Source organism: Cupressus sempervirens, chromosome 3 (genome assembly GCF_028749045.1).
Source record: "Cupressus sempervirens isolate cs-2001-9-10 chromosome 3, ASM2874904v1, whole genome shotgun sequence".
Classification (NCBI taxonomy): Eukaryota; Viridiplantae; Streptophyta; class Pinopsida; order Cupressales; family Cupressaceae; genus Cupressus; species Cupressus sempervirens.
In genome coordinates this window covers 1,074,907,744-1,074,927,554 of record NC_143120.1, presented here as the reverse complement: position 1 = coordinate 1,074,927,554, position 19,811 = coordinate 1,074,907,744, and positions in this window count along the sequence as shown.

Genomic DNA, 19,811 nt, shown 5'->3' with positions numbered 1-19,811 from the left:
TAAAATTCCAATGGAAAAGTCTAAGGCCCTTTAAAAGTTAACACTTCATTTGAAAAAAGGGATAACAAAGTTCAAGAATATAAAGACTAATCTGACAAAATTAATTGAATAAGAAGTTAAATAAAAGCCACTGAAGAGCTTTTTGAAGAAAGCAACTATCTTGGGACTAAAGAAAATATCTCATTCACATATAAGGCTCGAGAATTTATCATTATCACATCCTTATAAAAAAAACAAAAATATAATAGTACACTTCATGAATCTATCAATGTCAAATCCTATCAATTGTGTGGAATTGAAATTGTCGATGTCCTATTAGTCTAGAGATGTTATACATAGTGATGCCATTCTATAACTTCAACAACTCATCAAATAGGGGCTCAATATACACATTCATATCTTTAACTTGGTATTTACCTAGCAATTGAATGAACAAAAAAATTATTTACTTATTATAACCATTTTCATGCACTATTTATAAATTAATTTAGATAACTATAAAATTAAAAAAATACCTTGCACAATCATTGACAACATTATGTGCTCCCTCTTTATGGACATCCAAGGAGGAATGTTATTGTTAATAAAAAAAATAGGCCACACTGAGTAAATAGATCTCATATCTCCATGTGGATTGACATTGTTCGCCACTAATGAAAGCTTCAGATTATGAGGTTCTTCTTTAAAGTGTGACCATGTTTCATCTACCTATTTAAATGCAGAACCATCGGCAAGCATTCACATAATGTCATGACTTCTATTCCATGCATGGTGATCCATAAATTGTGCCAAGCTAGCGTACCTGAATAACTGTTGAAGACTTGGAATGATGGGAATGTACCGAAGAACCTTATGAGGCACTTTTTTTGTTATTTGATCTGACTGATATCTACAAACATGACAATCAAGGCATTCTATTGCAAATTCATGTTGTTTATGATATAGAATGTGATCATTGGGACATGCATGTATTGTCTGATACTTCATTCCAATCTGATCCATAATGTTAGATAATTCTCAGTATGAAAGAGGCAAAATGTTTGATGGTGGTAACAAAAACTCACTAATAAACCTACAACAACAAATATGCATTGTTAATATAATGAATTGTAATTTTATGCTAACACTGAAGATGAAAAAAATAAAATACCTTAGCATACGTGACATTGGTACATTGGATATACCATTCATAACCTTTAAGTTCACCAACAACACTATAGCTGAGAGTAGAGTTATTTGGGACCCTTCGTATAAGGGCTCGTGTGCCTTCTCAAGTAAAGGTATATCAAGACCATCTTCATCATCATTATAAGATTTTCTAGTACCATCATTGTGAGCCTCTTTATCACCTACCCCAATACCATCTTCTTCAATCTTGTCCTCTAGCAGGTCATCATCTTCTTCCATGGAAATGTTATCCTCAGCTTGGATATTCACACCTCCATGTTCCTCTAGTAGGAAATCCACATTCAGCAATGGATGAAAATTGTGGCCCCCTTCAACATGACCATATTGCCTACAATGACTCTGGGCTATTGTGATTAGAATTCTTCAATTCTTTAAGCCCTTACACTTTTTGCAAGGACAATAACATTTATTAGGTTTTCTTTGGAACTGAGCCCACAATGCAGCCATTGTCTCATTATTTTGTTCTGGGTTCATATTGTCAGGCATGGTCTTTCTTCACAGGAAAATATAACTACAAATAAATTGGACATGTTGTAGTTAAAATTTATATCTACACATATGGAATTTTTTGATTAATGTTTTCAAATTTAACTAAAATGATCCTATAATTTCTAGAAGGCCTAGATGTTTGCAAAATGTGGATTTATAAACAATGTATCTTAGTTATTTGCAAAATGCCTCAAAGAGATGTCACAAGGTGAAAGTTACTTAGGTGCTAACAACAACATGCCATGACTAATCTTGATAGCAATGACTAATGTGATTAATGCGTCAACTAATGAAGATGAATAAAAGATTGAAACATATTAATGCAATCTTCAATCAAGAACATGTGAGCTCAAAAGATGGGTAAATCTCAAAAACTCGTGAGCCTAAGATCATTAAAATTTCAGCCATGAAATAATTGCAATTGAATTTTGGTTGAAAAATAGGCCTAAGTGGGTTGGCCTAAGGGTCAAAAGAAGAATTCAAATTTCACTCAGTTACAAATCAATTAGCTTATGCAAGTTTGGCCTCATGGTGGTTGTACAATTTTAAAAAACTTAATCCTTAGACCATTTGGGCCTAACATCAAGGGACATGAATTTAGGAATCAAATGTATATAAAGGTTGGATGTTGAAATTCTTTGGAACATCCAAAACAATTCCATAAGCATATAAGAAGAGTAGATTGGTGACTTTCACCTTGGAGGATGATTTTGGAAAATAAATTAGGGATCAAGATATCTAAACTCAAATGGATTTAGTGTTAAACTTAGAGTTTATAAAGGAATATTATATTTGGAGGGTTCAAATGCTTGTAGATATGAGTTTAGAAATGTAGCATTTTGTTACAAGCAACAAGGTAAGTGTTGATAAACATTTTGTGGGAATCATAGGTCTAGAGATGTTACTAGGTGTTGGGATAGTTAGAGGTCTAGAGGTTCCATCTAGTGGAGGATTATATTTTATTACAAGGAAGGTCATGTTAGGGCTATATGAAGGTGTTGGATCCATTGGAAGGATCAGGAAATGTTTGGAAAGGTGAGTTTGGTAAAACCCTTCATTTAGGCACCTAGGAAGGAGGGTTTGTTGGTTGGGTGTACAAAACATGATGGAATCTCCTATGAATTTGAAAATCCTTTATTTTGGATGACAAGACAACTCTTCTTGAGGTCAGATGGTTTGTGAGAAGAGATATGTTAGTGGTTACTTTGTAACAGAAGGGCTAAAAGAGGGTTAATTGTGGGGTAGCAATGTTGGTTTGGGCATTTGGTCCAAGGGAGTAGCATGAGAATTTGAAGTATGTTTTGTAGAATTCAAAATGATATCTAGATATGGCCTTAATTTTTTGAGAATTTTGGGAAAAGTTTGAAAAACTGATGAGGTAGAGCTAATTGGGAAATAGGCCTAGTGAAGGGCTTGTAGTGGGCTTTTGGTATCACCTAATAAGATGAGCATTTGGTAACCTTGGAAATAGGTTAGTTGAAGTTTTTTGAGATGTATGAAGGTGACAGAAACACCTAGTTGAAGTGAAGTCAAGATTGGAGCCTATTGAGGCATTGTGGGCATTTGATGGTTGTTGAACAAGATTTCTTGGTGAATCCATCTGAGGGACATGGGATGATTTCTAATATGTATACCCTATGGTGGCACAAGAGAATGGTATGTGAACTCTAATAAGGTTTGGTGTTGATTGGATCAAGGAGAGTGATCCTATTAAGAAGCTTGATTGTGTTATGAGAACACTAGGAAAGTCCCTCTTATTGTGAATAACTGAAAGTCCACCCAAGTCTCTGCATCAATGTCAAGAGCTAAAGGTGGAATGATTTCAAGGTAGGAAAACTAGCTCCAATAATTCCTCTTTAGAATTGTAGCTGGAGTCCTAAGCATTTTAATCCAATTGATTGTGTATCAATAAGATTTAACATAAAATAATCCTAAGACCATTAAGTAAGTTAAGCTGAAACATATAAGAAAATGAATGAGAGAAATTTTGTTACCTATTACCTGAAAATAAAAATAGTTGAGAAGGCAAGGGTGCATGACTTGTCAAAACTTCATGTGCTTCTCAATCAGTTTCTGTGGATAACAAGCAAAGTCTTCACATACTCTCATACATTTTAATATTGAAACACAATCAATATTTTGTTGATAGGGAATGTTTAGTAAAATGAAGTAGAGAAAAAGAAACATAGTTGTAGTAGAAAAATAAGGTTAAATGTAGTAGTGATCATTGCAAAAATTCCAACAAGATCACCATGAACCATCTGAGAATAAAAAAGATCAAACATAGAGGCAGCCCAGTGTGCCATCATACTCTTACAATCTTATCATGATTTTCTTCCTATATCCAGATAACCAGATTTTCTCACCATGATGTTGACATTCTGATCTAATACAAGCCACAAGAAATTGAAATTTTTTTAGTGTTTTCATTTGGGAATATTGTTAAGGAAAATATATGGTAAAGGTGATGATGAAGCTAGAATGATGAGAATTCCATTAGTTTCCTAATTTCCTTTCTTATTCAGGTGCACTATGTTGTAATGTTATTATATTATCTAATCTACTATCCCCCAGTTCTTTATTGTATTCATCTCCATCTGGTCAAATCTCTTGGACTGTTATATCCATTACATATTTCCCTCTTTAAATTTTAATAAACCTTCATCCTATATAAATGCAACTATATTTTCTAGGTTTTTGTCATAAAACATCCAGCTGCTCTGTGGTGATTTGATAGTTTACAAAAATTGGTTTTCTCAATATGGAAAAACAATCCCAAAATCAGTTTGGTTGGGTTTTCTATATAATATAATATATAATTTGATATTCCTATATATATATTTATTTATAAAAATTTATATGTAAATACAATAATGGATAGACTAATAGGAAGATATATATTTTACATCCCTCCTATATATCTTTATAGGATTACAAGAATATTATATTAATTAATTATTTTATTGGTTTATATATAAATTTTTTATATAACATGATTTTGGTTTGCACATATTACACACACGTCATTGGCTGTCCAATGGGGAGTGCAGATTATCCAAAACATCCAATGCTATTGCTATCAACTCCATGAAAAATTCCTCTGCTTTGGGTCTTTCCTACCAAATTCTAGCCCACTTAAAGCATTCAAAAATTATTGTTAAGCCTTGGAGAACCTTCCATAAATTTTTTTTAAATGGGCACCCATAATTTTTTTATTAACAACATTTTGAGCTCCTAGGCCAACAACATTTTATCCTTCACACTCTCCATGTTTTCTTTTCTGTAGATGCAAACAAATTTTTACTAGTCTTGCAAAAACAACACCAAATAAATTTCAAATGCTTTGAATGTATGAGGATAAAATGGATGCAATGAGTTCTAGGTGGACTATTTGTAATCATAAGAGATGAGCTCTTGTAAACCACTACTCTTGCAATTGTTTCAATATTGGTACTAATTAAACATCACATAATTTGACATGACAAAAAATACCAATTATTTTTTAATGAAGGAACTGAGCAGATCTATGGTCAATTTTTCATAGGGAACATAACTTGTTGAAGGTTTTGCAAATGGCATGGCAAGCTAAGAAGGCTTAATCTTGAGCAAAACTTTATGGTCAAGGAAAGTTGGATCATCACAGAATTGAGTAGGCAGACCTTCTAGGAAGTTGTAATACTTCAACCTTGTAAGTGTCACCTCAATGCAATGGGTACTAAAAAAAAAATTTAAGTTGATGAGAAATGATTGTTATGAATTCAACTTGTAAGCATCACCTCAATGCATTGGGTATTAAACAAACAATTCAAGCTGATGAGTATGGCTTTTTATGAACCACAACTCATGAAATATGCATTAATTCCTAATAATGAATCGCAGTTAAAAGCCAGCGATTGGTACTTATGAATGAAAATGGAAAAGAATAATTAAGTCCATAACCAAAACTTTTTGAGATTCGACATCACCTAGAAATGAATGAAAGTTATATCTTTATTTTCAAATCTGAGCCCCATCCTATAGGATGAAGGGAAGGTTAAGAGGGCATCAATAATAATAATAATAAATCATTGTTCATAGTGCAGCCTATGGATTATTTCTCATATTCTACATAAATAATGAAGAATAAAAAATATTTATTTTGTTCCATATTCATATTTGAAAGACTAGGACAGTTTCATTAGGACTAGCTACCCCATAGTATTGGAAAGACTTGTAACATATTATTTATCAATGTATCAGAAACAAAGATGAATACCTCACATTGAGTATGAGTATCAAGACAGTCATTGTTAAATATTCTTAATTATGTTGAAATCTCAAAACAAATTAAATGTCTATTGTTATACATGCCTCTTCTTTTGAAGAGTTAGCTTCTCTTGATGCCCATACCCAAAATGTTCTAGATGTCTGGGTTCAGCATATAAGCCCTGGGGAAATCTCTCAAACATATCGATGTAATTTTTTTTGAGATTTGTGTTACTACAATCACAACATCACTCTTCACAAAGCATATATATTTATATATAAGGACTTGCATAGAAAAAACATGGCATCTCTATTGCTACCACAAACAACATATCACAATCCTTCTTGCTAATGTCACCAGGCTCAACCATGTTTACAGTTTTGCTGAGTATGTGGTTCATGTTGGAAATATTATTGTCATTGGTGTCAAGAGGAATTTTTTGTCTAATATTTTTGGCAATAATTGTCTTGATGTCAAAGGTGTATGAACACAATCAATAACGACCACTAATCATAGTCCAAAGGCCAATTCAAATCAGCTTTAGATCTCCTCACTCAAGGCAATTTTAGTTATGTCATATTGGCATTTAATTTATGCAAGATCAAGTCTATGATGATGGCCAACTCACCTTCAAAGAGGCACTTTCTTCCAGAGATATCTTTGTAATACAATGTTATGTTGCTTATGTTGGCTGACTCTTAAAGTCGTGAAACATGTTTCACAAAGAGTTTGACTTCATTATCATTTATCAAGACAAAGACATGTTATAGCCCAAGAAATAGAGATGATTGTTTGTAATTATGTGATTATAAACTACATTAATAAAATGTGATAAATAACAACAAGACAACATATTGGGCATGCCTTGAACAAGATATTGAATGATTTTATCAACATATATATGTTGCTTGAAGGGTATAAGGTGCATTATGTGCACAATGAAGATCATAGTATGTGGTGACTAATTAGCCATTAATGCCACCAGATGGACTTTGATCAAGTTTGGTGTTTGATTCAATCAAATAAGTTTTGAATTGGGTAGTGATTATTTGGATGAACCTTTCACAAGGAAAGGTGTTGATGAATTAGGAAAGGAGAGAGACCTTACTATCAAGAGATAAGACTAGAAGTCCTTAGTGACAGTGACAGAAAGGAAAGATTTTGGTTGTCATGGGATGATAGAGGGATTTTATCACTGTTAATAGATGAAGTGGGACTTGGAGACTGAGGAAGATCAAAGGATAGATGTCTTTAGTGATTCAAAGTTCTTGGAGGGGTTTGTAAGCCATTGGATAAGGCCAAAGAAATGCATTTGACAAGATTGGTTGATTATTATACATGACAATAGCTTTTTTATTTGTCTCTATTTTATGTATACTAATATTGTGTATGGTATGTAAAGTGAGTCGAGTCTGGGCAAGGCATGAGGAAAGAGTAAACATAGTGCTCCAATACTTGGGATGAAGGTGGCACAAAGATAAGGGTATTAGATGTGATTATCTAGATAATGTACAAGGTGACTATACTCATCATGACATCAAGTAATTTTTATGTTGTTCATTTATCAAGTTAGGAGTTTGGATTTTGAGTGGTTTGGTCAAGGTGTAGGGTGGTTGAGCCAAGTCAATGATCTATAGCAGAATACATTGGGGGTGTTGGAATATGCAAGAGAGACATAGTCATAGGTTATCAAGTGAGTTGACACTAGTGGTTAGACATGGTGAAATTCTAACTTGTGGATGGAATATGTAATTGGAAGGGTTAGAGAGAGGTCCTATTTGGTTTTGGTAGGAGGATAGGGTGCGAACTTGTGAAGTAGGTTGAATTGTGAAGGATTGTGTGAGAGTAATCAGACTTGGGGAGATGCAAACACAAATGAAAATGATAGAATGTGGTAACCAATTATACATTTATGAATCAGTCAAATAAGTTTTGAATGACATTGTGAGTATTTGAAGGAACCTTTCACAAGCAAAGGTGTTGATGATTTAGGATAGGAGAGAGACCTCAATATCATAGATGGGACTAGAAGTCCTTATGGGTTTTAGTTGTGGATGCTGTGCATCAGCATGCAAGTAAATGAATATGAAAATGGCTATATCATAAAACTATTGTCACAAAAAAATGTGGAGATGGAGATAGGGGAAAGAATGGGAACAAGGTTGGGGATGTGCCTTTTCCTTAAAACAAGATTTCTTGGTGACAATGAATTAAAGAATTATAAGTGCTTGAAATAATAATACCATGCAATAAGTCAAAAATTAGGCAAGTAAATAGAACAACACCACATCACAACAAGGGGGACCAAAACTCATTGGAGAGACACAATGTGGGATAGCTATTGCATGTTAATTTGGTTGTAACACTTAATATAAATTGTATTTAGGAAGCTTATAATCAATTCCTATAATTGAGTCCTCAATAACACATTCAGCTTGATGCATATAGAGACCACTCTCTCATAGGTGTGTCCTCATTAAGGTTACTCAGAGTAACTCCATACTCTACTGGAGTGCATGTAAAATTTTTAGAACAAACTCTAGCTAAAGATGTGCTACCCCCATATCCATATCCAAAAGAAGTGGATATGGAGTTGAGGGAAGGATCGGGAACAAGTATGTAGATGTACCTTAACAAGAGTTCCTTGTGACCTTGAATTAAATAATTATAAGGGTTTGAAATGAAAATAACATGCAAGAAGTCAGCAATTGGGGGAATAAAGAGCACAAATCAACATCACAACAAGGGGTACAAAAATTCATTGTAGAAACACAGGGTGGGATAGATGCCACATGTAAATTGGGCAGTTACACTTAATGCCAATTGGTATTAGGAATCTTATAAATTAATTTTTATTATTAAGCCTTCAAGAACACATTTAGGCTGATACATATATAGACCATCATCTCATAGACATGTCCTCCTAAAGCTTTCTCATAATAGCTCCATACTCGACTAAAATGCATGTAAAATTTTCAGAACAAACTATAGTTGAAGATCTACTGCCATTGAACTAGATGTAATGAACCCAATGGACATATTTGTACATATGATGTATCTGAAAAACAACAGAAAAAAATCAAACAGACAAATCACCTCAGTAGTTCAAAGGGAAAGAAACTTATCATCCAATTTGAGTTGTCTTCTGGTATAACTCCTATATAGAATGATTTCACAATGCTTGAATGCATGACTTATGCTTAGATGACATGTTTTTGGTGAGCCAAGTGTGTCAAACTAAAGTATTGTCACAATAAAACTCAGCCAAGCACAAGTCCATGATAAAAGGATGAGTGGTAGATTCAACAAAGGATTGGACATTTAGCCACACCCAAATCAGTCATTGATTCAAAGGTCAAAAGTTAGACCAAAGTTATTCACTTTTAAAACCATAAATTTTTCTTATGAGCTAAAGTTTTTGTCCAAACATTATTAAAGAGTTCCAACCATTGGTGGGCATTGCATGAGATTTTGATCTTTTTTTACATTTTCCAAAAGTATTAAATGTGTATCCTTATATTCAACACTTCATGCTAGATATTGTCATATGAGAAATTAATTGTTTGTCCTCATAGTTATAAAAATCATGTTCCAAGGTACTACTAAATTTTCCTAGTCAACAATATATTGTATATTGGAAGCATCCACCATAGACAGCTAGAAATTTCACAGGAAAGGTTATTATGTATACAAGGCTCATTGATTTTTCACAAATGTTGACATCAAAACCCACTTACTTTGCACTTTTTGAGATAGTCTTAAATCCAAATGTCTCTATTGCCAAACTGGATATTGGTGCAAGAATTATGAAAAATTAAATTCCCAAATCCTCCAAGACCATACCTATTCCTTGATTTTTTTGGGTCTATTTCAGAATTTCCCTAAATAGATAATTTATTTTCAGCATTTCCAACCAAAATGCCATTGTTTATATGTACCATGTAACATGGAAAAACTAAAACTAAATAAAGATGAAATGGAGGTTGGAAAATCATCTCCAATGTTTGAAATTTATTAAACCCCTAAGTAACCAAATTTTGAGAAGAATCCTCCAAGAGAGATTCCATCATGTATGGGGCACTTATACTTCTACAAGAATCTATACTGATCAAATTCAATGATGCAACTAGCTTGCCAAAATCAATGTTAGAGACATTGTTAGATCTAAATATGATAGTCCTCACCAAGTACTTTACTAAAAAAAATGAAATTCAAGGCCCACTGATACTGTAGAACCCAAAGGATTCACTTGAATCACTAATATTGATTTTTGATGGAACGTCCATGCTATTTATTTTTGTTGATTTTCAATGGAAATCTAAGCATTGCAGGTATAGACAATTGTAGATTATTATAGAAAACAAAATGAAGAACAAAAAATTGATTAAATGGGGATCCACAAATACCTATTATCAATAAGACATAAAATATCTCCACAAAGATTACATGCTAGATGCAATCTCAAGTTGTAAAAATAGATTGAATTAGGGATACCCCATATTGGTTGAAGATTCAAATCAATGTTTTCAGCATGTCTAGCCAAAAAATCACCATTCCATGTGCATGGTATCAAAAAAATACTGAAATCCCATATATGAACTAAACAAAGATATTAAAATCCCTCCAATTATAAAGATTATGAAAATTTCTAAAAATAAAAGAGCAGACTGCAAGAAAAGAAACTTATTTAATGGGTGGGTCTTATATTTTTGGGAACTACATTTATATAGCACTTTCAAAAGAAACTTCACCACTTTCCATAAAAGATTGATTTAGAATAGTTCAAAAATAGTAATGAAATTCAATTAGAATTTGCATATGCCTTCCATTGGTTAAGATAAAAACTTAAAATAGATCTTTAAAGAAAAAAATTGCCTGCAAGCACAATAAAGGAATGATTGTTGAATGTCCTATGATTGATTGGGATTAACTTCTCAAGTTGTAGTGTCAAAGCTTATGCCATTGCATAGAAATACTCATAAACTAGACATGGATTCAATGAAGAGATATATGTCTCTACCACTAATTAAAACTACAGATCTTTTTGACTAAATTGATAGTTAATTAATAGTAGAATAAAAAGTTTTGACAAAAAATGTTTTCATATTCTAGACCAAAATGTCATTGTCAAGTGTAACTAGTAAAAATGAATTGTGGACACTGAAAAGAAAGGAATGGTCATCCAAAAAAGGCTTATCTTTATTAAGCTAAATGATACACCTCAATTAGAAGTCCCTTCCATCTTGTTGTGCAACTAAGTAGCTAGGTGCCTAAATGCTTGGCATGTATGTATTTTGAAAAAATTGCCAAATTCAATCAATTTGAAAAAGCCCAAATAAGATATTGTCTCGACTGAGCCAGTTGAGTATACATTTCATAAATGTTGTACTTTGATGAAAATTTTGTTGGTAATAGTGCAAAATATAGTATTCAAGGCTTATATATATCAAAATGTGTGACATAGATCTAAAATTTGTGGTTAATCCTTTTACATAAATCACAAGCATAGAAGCACTATATAAAAAAGGCAAGTAATCTTGCACAAAAAAATGGCACATTTCATCGATAAAGAATAGAATGCAATAATGGACTATAAATTTTTTTCCCCAAATGACACAATAGTTGAAAAACCTTCAATGCAAGGACTTCTATTTAAAACATTATGTTAGGGTTTGAAAGCAAAGTATAAAAAATTGTTCATCTGTAATTTCTATGAGAGAGATCAAGATAAGGGACCTATCATTGATTGAGATGTAGAATGATCCATAAAAATAGTAGGTAGGAACCTTGCAGTATAATGTGATAGGGAGAATGTAATATGCCATGGGCCTAGCCACACTATTTTTGAACCCCAATGTTAAGTCGCCACTAACTGTGGGCATCTTCTGTGACTGGGAAATTGGGAAGTCTAGCCTAATGCTTCAGGTTTGTTTATATCAGATTTCTAAAGGCATTGAGGTGTCTATTAAATATGAGCTCTATTCTAGGAAAAAAATTTAAATGTTTGACATATAAAATTGCGACAGACTGAAATTATTCTACTAAAAACGGCAGCTCAACTAGCATTTCCAAATTTACTCAACAGTGAGAAGTTTCACGAATGCATAGACATTCAACAATCTCAAAAAGTTCTAGAAACATATGAGGAGATCAATGAAGAGGTGAAAGAGCTAAAGCCATTACCATCGGCTAGTGTTTTTGTGAGTAACATTCTATTTAGTGATACACTCAAATTAATAAATAAGATAATGCCATGAAAGACATTTTAATCATGGTAAATACCTGAGTAGAAAGATAATCCACTGGTGCAGTGCCTGAATGGTGACTATCATTCTGATTAACACAAAGTATATAAATCATTAGTGCTCATTGATTGGAATGAGATGGTAGGCTTCCTTTCTTTAATAAATTGGTGTAGTTTTTAGTCTCTTTGCATGGGCCTAGCCACATTAAGAATAAAAATAGTAGGTAATAGGAAGAATAAAACTAGTTTAGAAAACATGTTCCACCTACCTCAACACTGCTGAAATTCTAGTTAGTTCAGAGAGCATAGATCTATCTTCACTCTTCAAGAGAGCTAGCTTTGGATCGATTCCATCAAATTTCAAAGTAAAATCTCCCACCTTCTCCTTAAAAATTTACTTCTTGCCTTCCTCTCAACCATAACAATGAATTAGGGCGCATGAAATGAAAAAATTTCCTTCTTTTCCACCATAACAATGAATTTACTTTTTTAATTTTAATATAATGAACTCGTGTTGGTCAAAATTTTGACCAACACGGGCATGGGTTCTTAAGAAAAGACATTTTTCCTTGAATATTGCGACCAATTTAACCCAATTTGACCCCATTTTAATAAATGGTCAAAAAATTTGATCTAAAAATAGGGTCAAATGTACTAGTTCCTCAGTACACCTTATTGCAATTTGACCAAACATATGATGGGTAACTTACCTTTGTATTTTCCTTTGCCTCTATGAAATCTCCTAGCAAACAATTCTTCTAGATCTTCATCATCTGTGTCACTATCACTAGCAGCATGCTTGACTTTTTTCCTTTCTTTAGGTTCTTTTAGTGTCATCTTAGCTTTGAAAGCATAATCAATATTCTCTAATTTGAAATTATCAGAATTGGAGAGTTCAAAAGTAGTGAGTCTACCAAACAACCCTTTAAGGATTAGATAACTACCAGGAGTACACCTGAGTTCTTTTATAGAAGAGACTGTAATAGCATAGATTAGCAGTAGGGTTCTCAACACTTTTCTGAACACATTCTCATCTTTAATAATTCTGTTTTCCCCTCTGATTGAATTTACAATATCTTTGATTCTTGCACAATACTCTACTATAGTCTCACCTTCTTGCATTCTCATTTCATCAAATTTTCCTCTTAGACTTTTTGCTTTGGCTCTCAACACATTCTTGTCTCCTCCATATATCTTTTGTAGGGCATCCCACATTCCTTTATAAGTGGTACATTTTTAATGTTCTCAGACTTTGAATAACTTCAGGTAGATGTGATCTCCAACATTCCCTGATTATGTTCTCTTTTCTATTTGAGTTGTTTAATAGTTGGAGCTTCAATTATTGCAACATATTCATTGGTGATGGTTGCCTATGCATAATCTTCAATTCGTCATAGATGCAACTTCATCAAACTTTTCCATGTAGGAAAGTCTTACTTGTTAAATTTGGGCACCTCCTTCCTATACATCTTGATATTTAGCTTCAAGTACATTCAAAATTTTTCTCTCACAAGAACCAAACGCTCTGATACTAATTGTTGGAATACTTCACAATAACTAAGAGGGAGGGTGAATCAATTATCCAAGGTCCAAATGTATAAATAAAAAGTTTTAGTACTTAAAAAATTCTTGTGCATGCATTGATCATCTAATATCTCAAGCCATAGTATATTATTCACACAATATGACACAAGGATATTACATGGAAACCTAATTTTGGAAAAATCACTAGTAATATGGTACCAATTTTCACTCTTCTGAAGTGAGCTCTATGAGGAGCCAACCCTATTAAAGGTTATAATTTACACTGTTAAATGTGACCTTGATTATAGGATTTTAATCACCCTGTTAGAAGTGAGCCTTATTAGAATACTTTAGAACATTCCATTAGAATGTCACATTATTAAAGGATTTACTCATGATTGTTAGGTCAAACTTAATCCAAGGGATTTATCCAAACTAATATAGTTGTTAGAAAGTAATAGTAGGACTTAATCTAATAACAAAAAAACTCACTTGTAGATTATAGATCACTTGTTCAGTCCTCCATACTACTTGGCATTCAATTTCCCTTGTCTCTAACAAATCTCTCACCCTTCAAGCCTTCACTTCCTTAAGCCTTCTTGTTTAGTATGCCAACTTTAGATTCATCCCTTTAGCCACCAAATGAAGCAATACCTCAAGACACCTTGCCTCTCTCTAGTTCACATTATGACACTTTGCTTCTGGCCTATTATCTCCTTATATAAAGAATTTATATCTTTTGGCACATAACTACAATCATCCATCTTAGGGTTAGGTCAGATTCCTTAAATCTACCCTCCTTTCCATTTTATTCCCTTCTGGAAACTTCTCTTACAATCCTCTTCAAATTCACCTTCAAATAATTTATCTTGAATTTTATGCCACCATCTCATCATACTTATCTTCAACATGCTTCACAACTCAAGAAATCAACTTTGTTGACTTATATTAGTCAAATCTTTGATCAAACTCATTTTACCAGTACTCAGCAATAATATGTTGTTTTCTCAGTAATTACTATCTTTGATGCTTGGTCAATACTAGGTTGCTCGGCATACACTAATTATTTACTCTTTCTCATCAAACATTAATCTTTCTTCACTTGACACCTACTAAATTCCTCTTTTCTCAACACATACTGAACTAACTTCTCTTGTCTTCAACTAAATTTCTTCTCAACCTACCCTGACTTGCTCAACTTCCATTTTTTACTCAATTAGACTTGGCAGACACATTTCTTTACTTAGCCTCCTTCTTGTCTTTGCTCAAGTATCCTCTAATTATAGCCTTGAGTGGATAAACAATACACTATATCATCAATGCATCACTTGGTCTTAGTGCTTCTTTTATACACCATATAACTCAATCTTTCTCTAAGTACTCTTATTATCCTTCATTTTCAAATCCTCTTCATTAATCAATCAAACGATAGCATTCATACCAAATTAGTCTCACTAAAAAGTAGTAGGTTTGACATTAGTGACAAAATAATGATTTTTCCATGATAGGTTTCATCAATCTTCCTCATTTCAACAATCTTCTTCAACAAGAAAGGTAAAAAAAGGTCAAGCAAGACAAGGTGCAACAAGTTAGCCAATGAAGTGTTTGTGAAGGTTAGAAGCATGACATGGGATGTGTGGATTCATGCTTTTTCACATGGATTTCTTTATTTTGGATATGGATTTGAAGGCTTCCATGGTTGTATTGCAATGATTTTTTTTTCAATAATCCATGGTGATGGATGCTTTTGGAGGCTGCGTTTTCCCTCAATGGGGGTTTTCAAGGGCATATCTTGTGTCACATTTTTGTGGGTATGTGGTCTATTCTATCACATATGGATTTTAATTACTTATTGTTTCAAATCTATTATGGGTTATGTGGAAATGATAATATTTATAATTGGAAGTACCTTTACAAGTGGTATCAAAGCAAGGTATTATTGTCGTAAACCTAGATTGAATCCATTAGAATTCATCAAAAGATAAAAGAAAAAAAAAGATGTATGAGTTTTGTAGGTTGTGTATTATAGATCTAAAGGTTTTGGATTTGTAGTTATGATGTGATGTTGGCAGATTTTGGGCATGTGAAATTGTTGGTCAAAAGAGTTTTTTAGATGTTTCATTTAAATGAGGGTTTTAGGGGGAGAGGTTGCATAAATGACCTCTTAGGTAAAATTAGATCTCACAATTGGATCTGGGTTGGCTTTTCCATAAATTTTGATAAATAATATGCCCTAGTTTGGCCATGCTGACACAAAATGCAAATCTTTTTTAGTCTTGAGAAAGCTAATTTAGAGCACCACAGCTTGGTGTAGGTTTGATTCTATGATTTTGACATTTTGTTAGAATTTAAGAGCCCAAAAGTTAGATATTTCTTATTTTGAATATAGATTTGGGCATAACTTGGGCATATAGAGTTGGATTTTGGACTTTGAATACTAAATGGAAATCTCTTAGAGAGCTCTACAAGGTGGTTTACATTTGGTGTAGGTTTGGCATGATTTATTCAGTGGTATATTGATCTAAATAGTTTATGATATATATTGACTATGGTAACATTTTGATTTTAATGACATTGTCTATTTTGGAGATTTGGCATTTGATGTCATTGTATACTCATCTTATATTTCAAATTGGCCTCATGTTGATATGGTTATCAGTGTTTGGTTTGGATATGTATGATGACTTGTTAGGTCTATAAGTTGTGCAGTGTTATAAGTAGTCTATACTTACAAGTTACATTTATGGCTTCAATATGAGTTGTCTTTGCCCACTGATCTTTTATTATTGATATATATTAATATTTTGTGACTTGGATTTCTATTTTCTATGCCCTTAGTCACGTGATTTGTTGATTTTTCTTCATGTAAAAGGGATGAGATTTTTTTAGAAGGTATAGTCATGGTAGAGAATTGTGGTTGACTACTTTATGATAAAAAGTTGAATGCTATGAGAGTGTAGATGCTCAGTTCATGGATGTGATCATGGTGTCATGTATTTTGGCACAACATGATTGTATATACAAGTACATCCTTGATGTCATTGGTTTGGATTCCTCCTTCTGATGGTATATCTTCTTTGGTTGAGAATCATGGTTATTTGGTTTCTTTTAAGGAGCTCATGATGTGCAATTTGAGTTCTTTGATGGTTTTATGCCTTGGTTGATTCTCATGGTTAGAGGATAGTTTTTTCATAATGATGTCATGGATAGCTTGGATACACAATTTAGTGGAAACATGGTAATGTGACCACCAGTCTTGCTCCCACCCTAGCTTCCTCTAAGGTCATCTTAGGTCTTTCTCCTGACCTAATAGGGTTTCTTCATGTTAGGATCAAACCATAGACAGAAATAATAATTACATGCAAATATAACCAATAACAAAAAAATAGATCACATAGAAAAGAACATAAGGCACCAAGTTTTAACGTGGTTCACCTAATCCTTGGGTTACATCCACCAAACAACAAGTTCGAGATTATTATGATCTAGTAATTACAACCTGATTAAAATTTGTAATCCCTTATAGCTCAGTACTAACATAAGAACCAATTTTGCATCACAACTTAATAAAAATACATAACCCTAAGCCCTTTTATACAAGCATTTTATGCCATTTTAGGGTTACAACATGTCGGCCATATGTTAGCTACAATGTCGGCCATGGCCCACAACCTCAAAGAATTTATTAAGTATGTATAGTGCTTTCCTGATTAGTCACCATAATCTAGCAATCTCCCACTTGGGGACTGATCAGGCTCGACACTAAACAACAATCTCCCACTTAGAGACTGATCCTATAGCTATACCACTATCACATGGGGCTCCCACTGGATCAAACCACCCTAGACTCTGCTATTCTTTGATTCATGGTTAGTCTAAAAGACCAATCAAAGTAGAAGATGAGTTCAACTTCTCCCTTGATACTACCTTTGTCAACATATATGTTCGATTGTCATTTGTATGTAGCTTTAACTTTCCGTCCTTCAAAACTAACAAAATGAAATGGTACTGCAACTTCATGTGTTTGGTCTTAGAATGTAGAGCTAAATTTTTTGCAAGATGAATGGCACTTTGACTATCTATAAACAAATAATTATCCCTTTGAGGGTGTCCCAATTATTCCAAGAAGAATTGAAGCTATATCATCTCCTTGGTTGCCTCTATAGTAGCAACATACTCTGCCTCTGTAGTGGATAAAGCATTAACCTTCTATAATCGAGAAACCTAGCTCACAGCTGCCTCACCAACAATAAAGACATAACCTATAGTACTCTACCTGGTATCAATATACCTTGTCAAATATAAGTCAACATAGCCTTGTAAATCAATAGTAGAGCCCCCAAAGTGTAAACACTTATTAGATCTTCCTCTCAAATATCTAAGAATCCATTTGACTGCATTCCAATTCTCAATTCCTGGATGACTCATATACCTGCTAACGAATCCCACTACATGTGCAATATCTAGCCTAGTACATACCATAGCATACATCAAGCTTCCTAAAACTAAATCATAGGGTACCTTGGACATCTTATCCTCGTCTTCCTATGTCTTAGGACACATCTTCTTAGTCAATTTCAAATGACCAGGTAAAGGTTTGCTAACAGTTTTAGCATTCTCCATAGAGAAACATTGAAACATCTTCTCTAGATAATCAGCTTGAGATAGCATCAATGTTATGTTCTTCCTATCTTTACAAATCTTCATACCAAGGATTTGTTTTGCTGCCTCCAAATCCTTCATTGTAAATGCATGTGCTAATTGGCTTTTCAACCCCTTAATGTGATCCATGTTAGACTCAGCTATAAGCATATTATTAACATATAAACATAAAATAATGTAGCTATCATCATCCAACCTCTTAAAGTAAACACAATGATCTGAATGAAACCCACTATAACCATGCTCATGCATAAAACTGTCAAATTTTAGATACCATTTCTAAGGTTCTTGCTTCAAGCCATATAAAATTTTCTTCAATTTGCACACTAAGTTCTCCTTACCTTTGATTGCAAATCCCTATGCCTGAGCCATATATATCTCTTCATCCAAATCACTATGAAGGAAGGCTATTTTAACACCTAGTTGCTCTAATTGAAAATCTTTAGTAGCCACAAGACTTAAAATAGTACAGATAGAAGTCATTTTAACAATAGGAGAAAATATCTCATCAAAATAAATTCCCTTTTTCTATGCAAATGCTTTTACAACTAACCTAGCTTTAAATATTTTTTGACCCTCTTCATCTTCTTTCAACCTGTAAACCCACTTATTTTGTAAAGCTCTTTCACCTGTAGGAAACTTTCACAAATCCCATGTCTTATTCTTCAGTAGAGAGTCCATTTCGTCTTTCATTGCAAACTCCCACTAAATCTTAGTATCCACCTGCATAGCTTCATCATAACTTTTAGGTTCACTAGAATCAATAAGTAAAATAGAATACAAAGAGGAAGATAATCTTTTTGGAGGTCTAATTTTCCTTGTTGACCATCTAACATTCATCGATGTATGTGGTATTTGTTGTTGCAGTTGTTGCAGATCATGAGGAATGGCTAGAACATTAACTTTTGGAGTATCATCCAACACTACATAATCATCTTCTTTCATCTCATGTTGCTACAATAGATCTTTGTACAACACTTTCTCATTGAATATGACATCCCCACTTAAAATTTTATGATTTTCAAAATCCTAAAGCCTATAACCAAATTCATTAATGCCATATCCAAAAAAGACACATTTTTTTGACTTAGCTTCTAGCTTGGTTCTATTTTCAGAACCTATGTGAGCAAATGTTTCACAACTGAAGGTCTTGAGAAAAAAATAACTCACCTTCTTACCAATCCATTCTTCCTCTAGAATACCATAGCCCAAAGGAGTAGAGGGACCTCTATTAATAAAATATATAGTAGTATTGATAGCCTCTTCCCACATGTGTAAGGGCAACCCAACATGCAACCTCATGCTCCATGCACGCTCCATTATAGTTTTGTTCATGCATTCAGCCACTCTATTTTCCCATGGAGTCCTTGGAATAGTTTTCTGTCTACAAATACCATTAGTGGAGCAATAATCTTCAAATTCATGACTGCAATACTCACCACCATGATCAGATCTAAG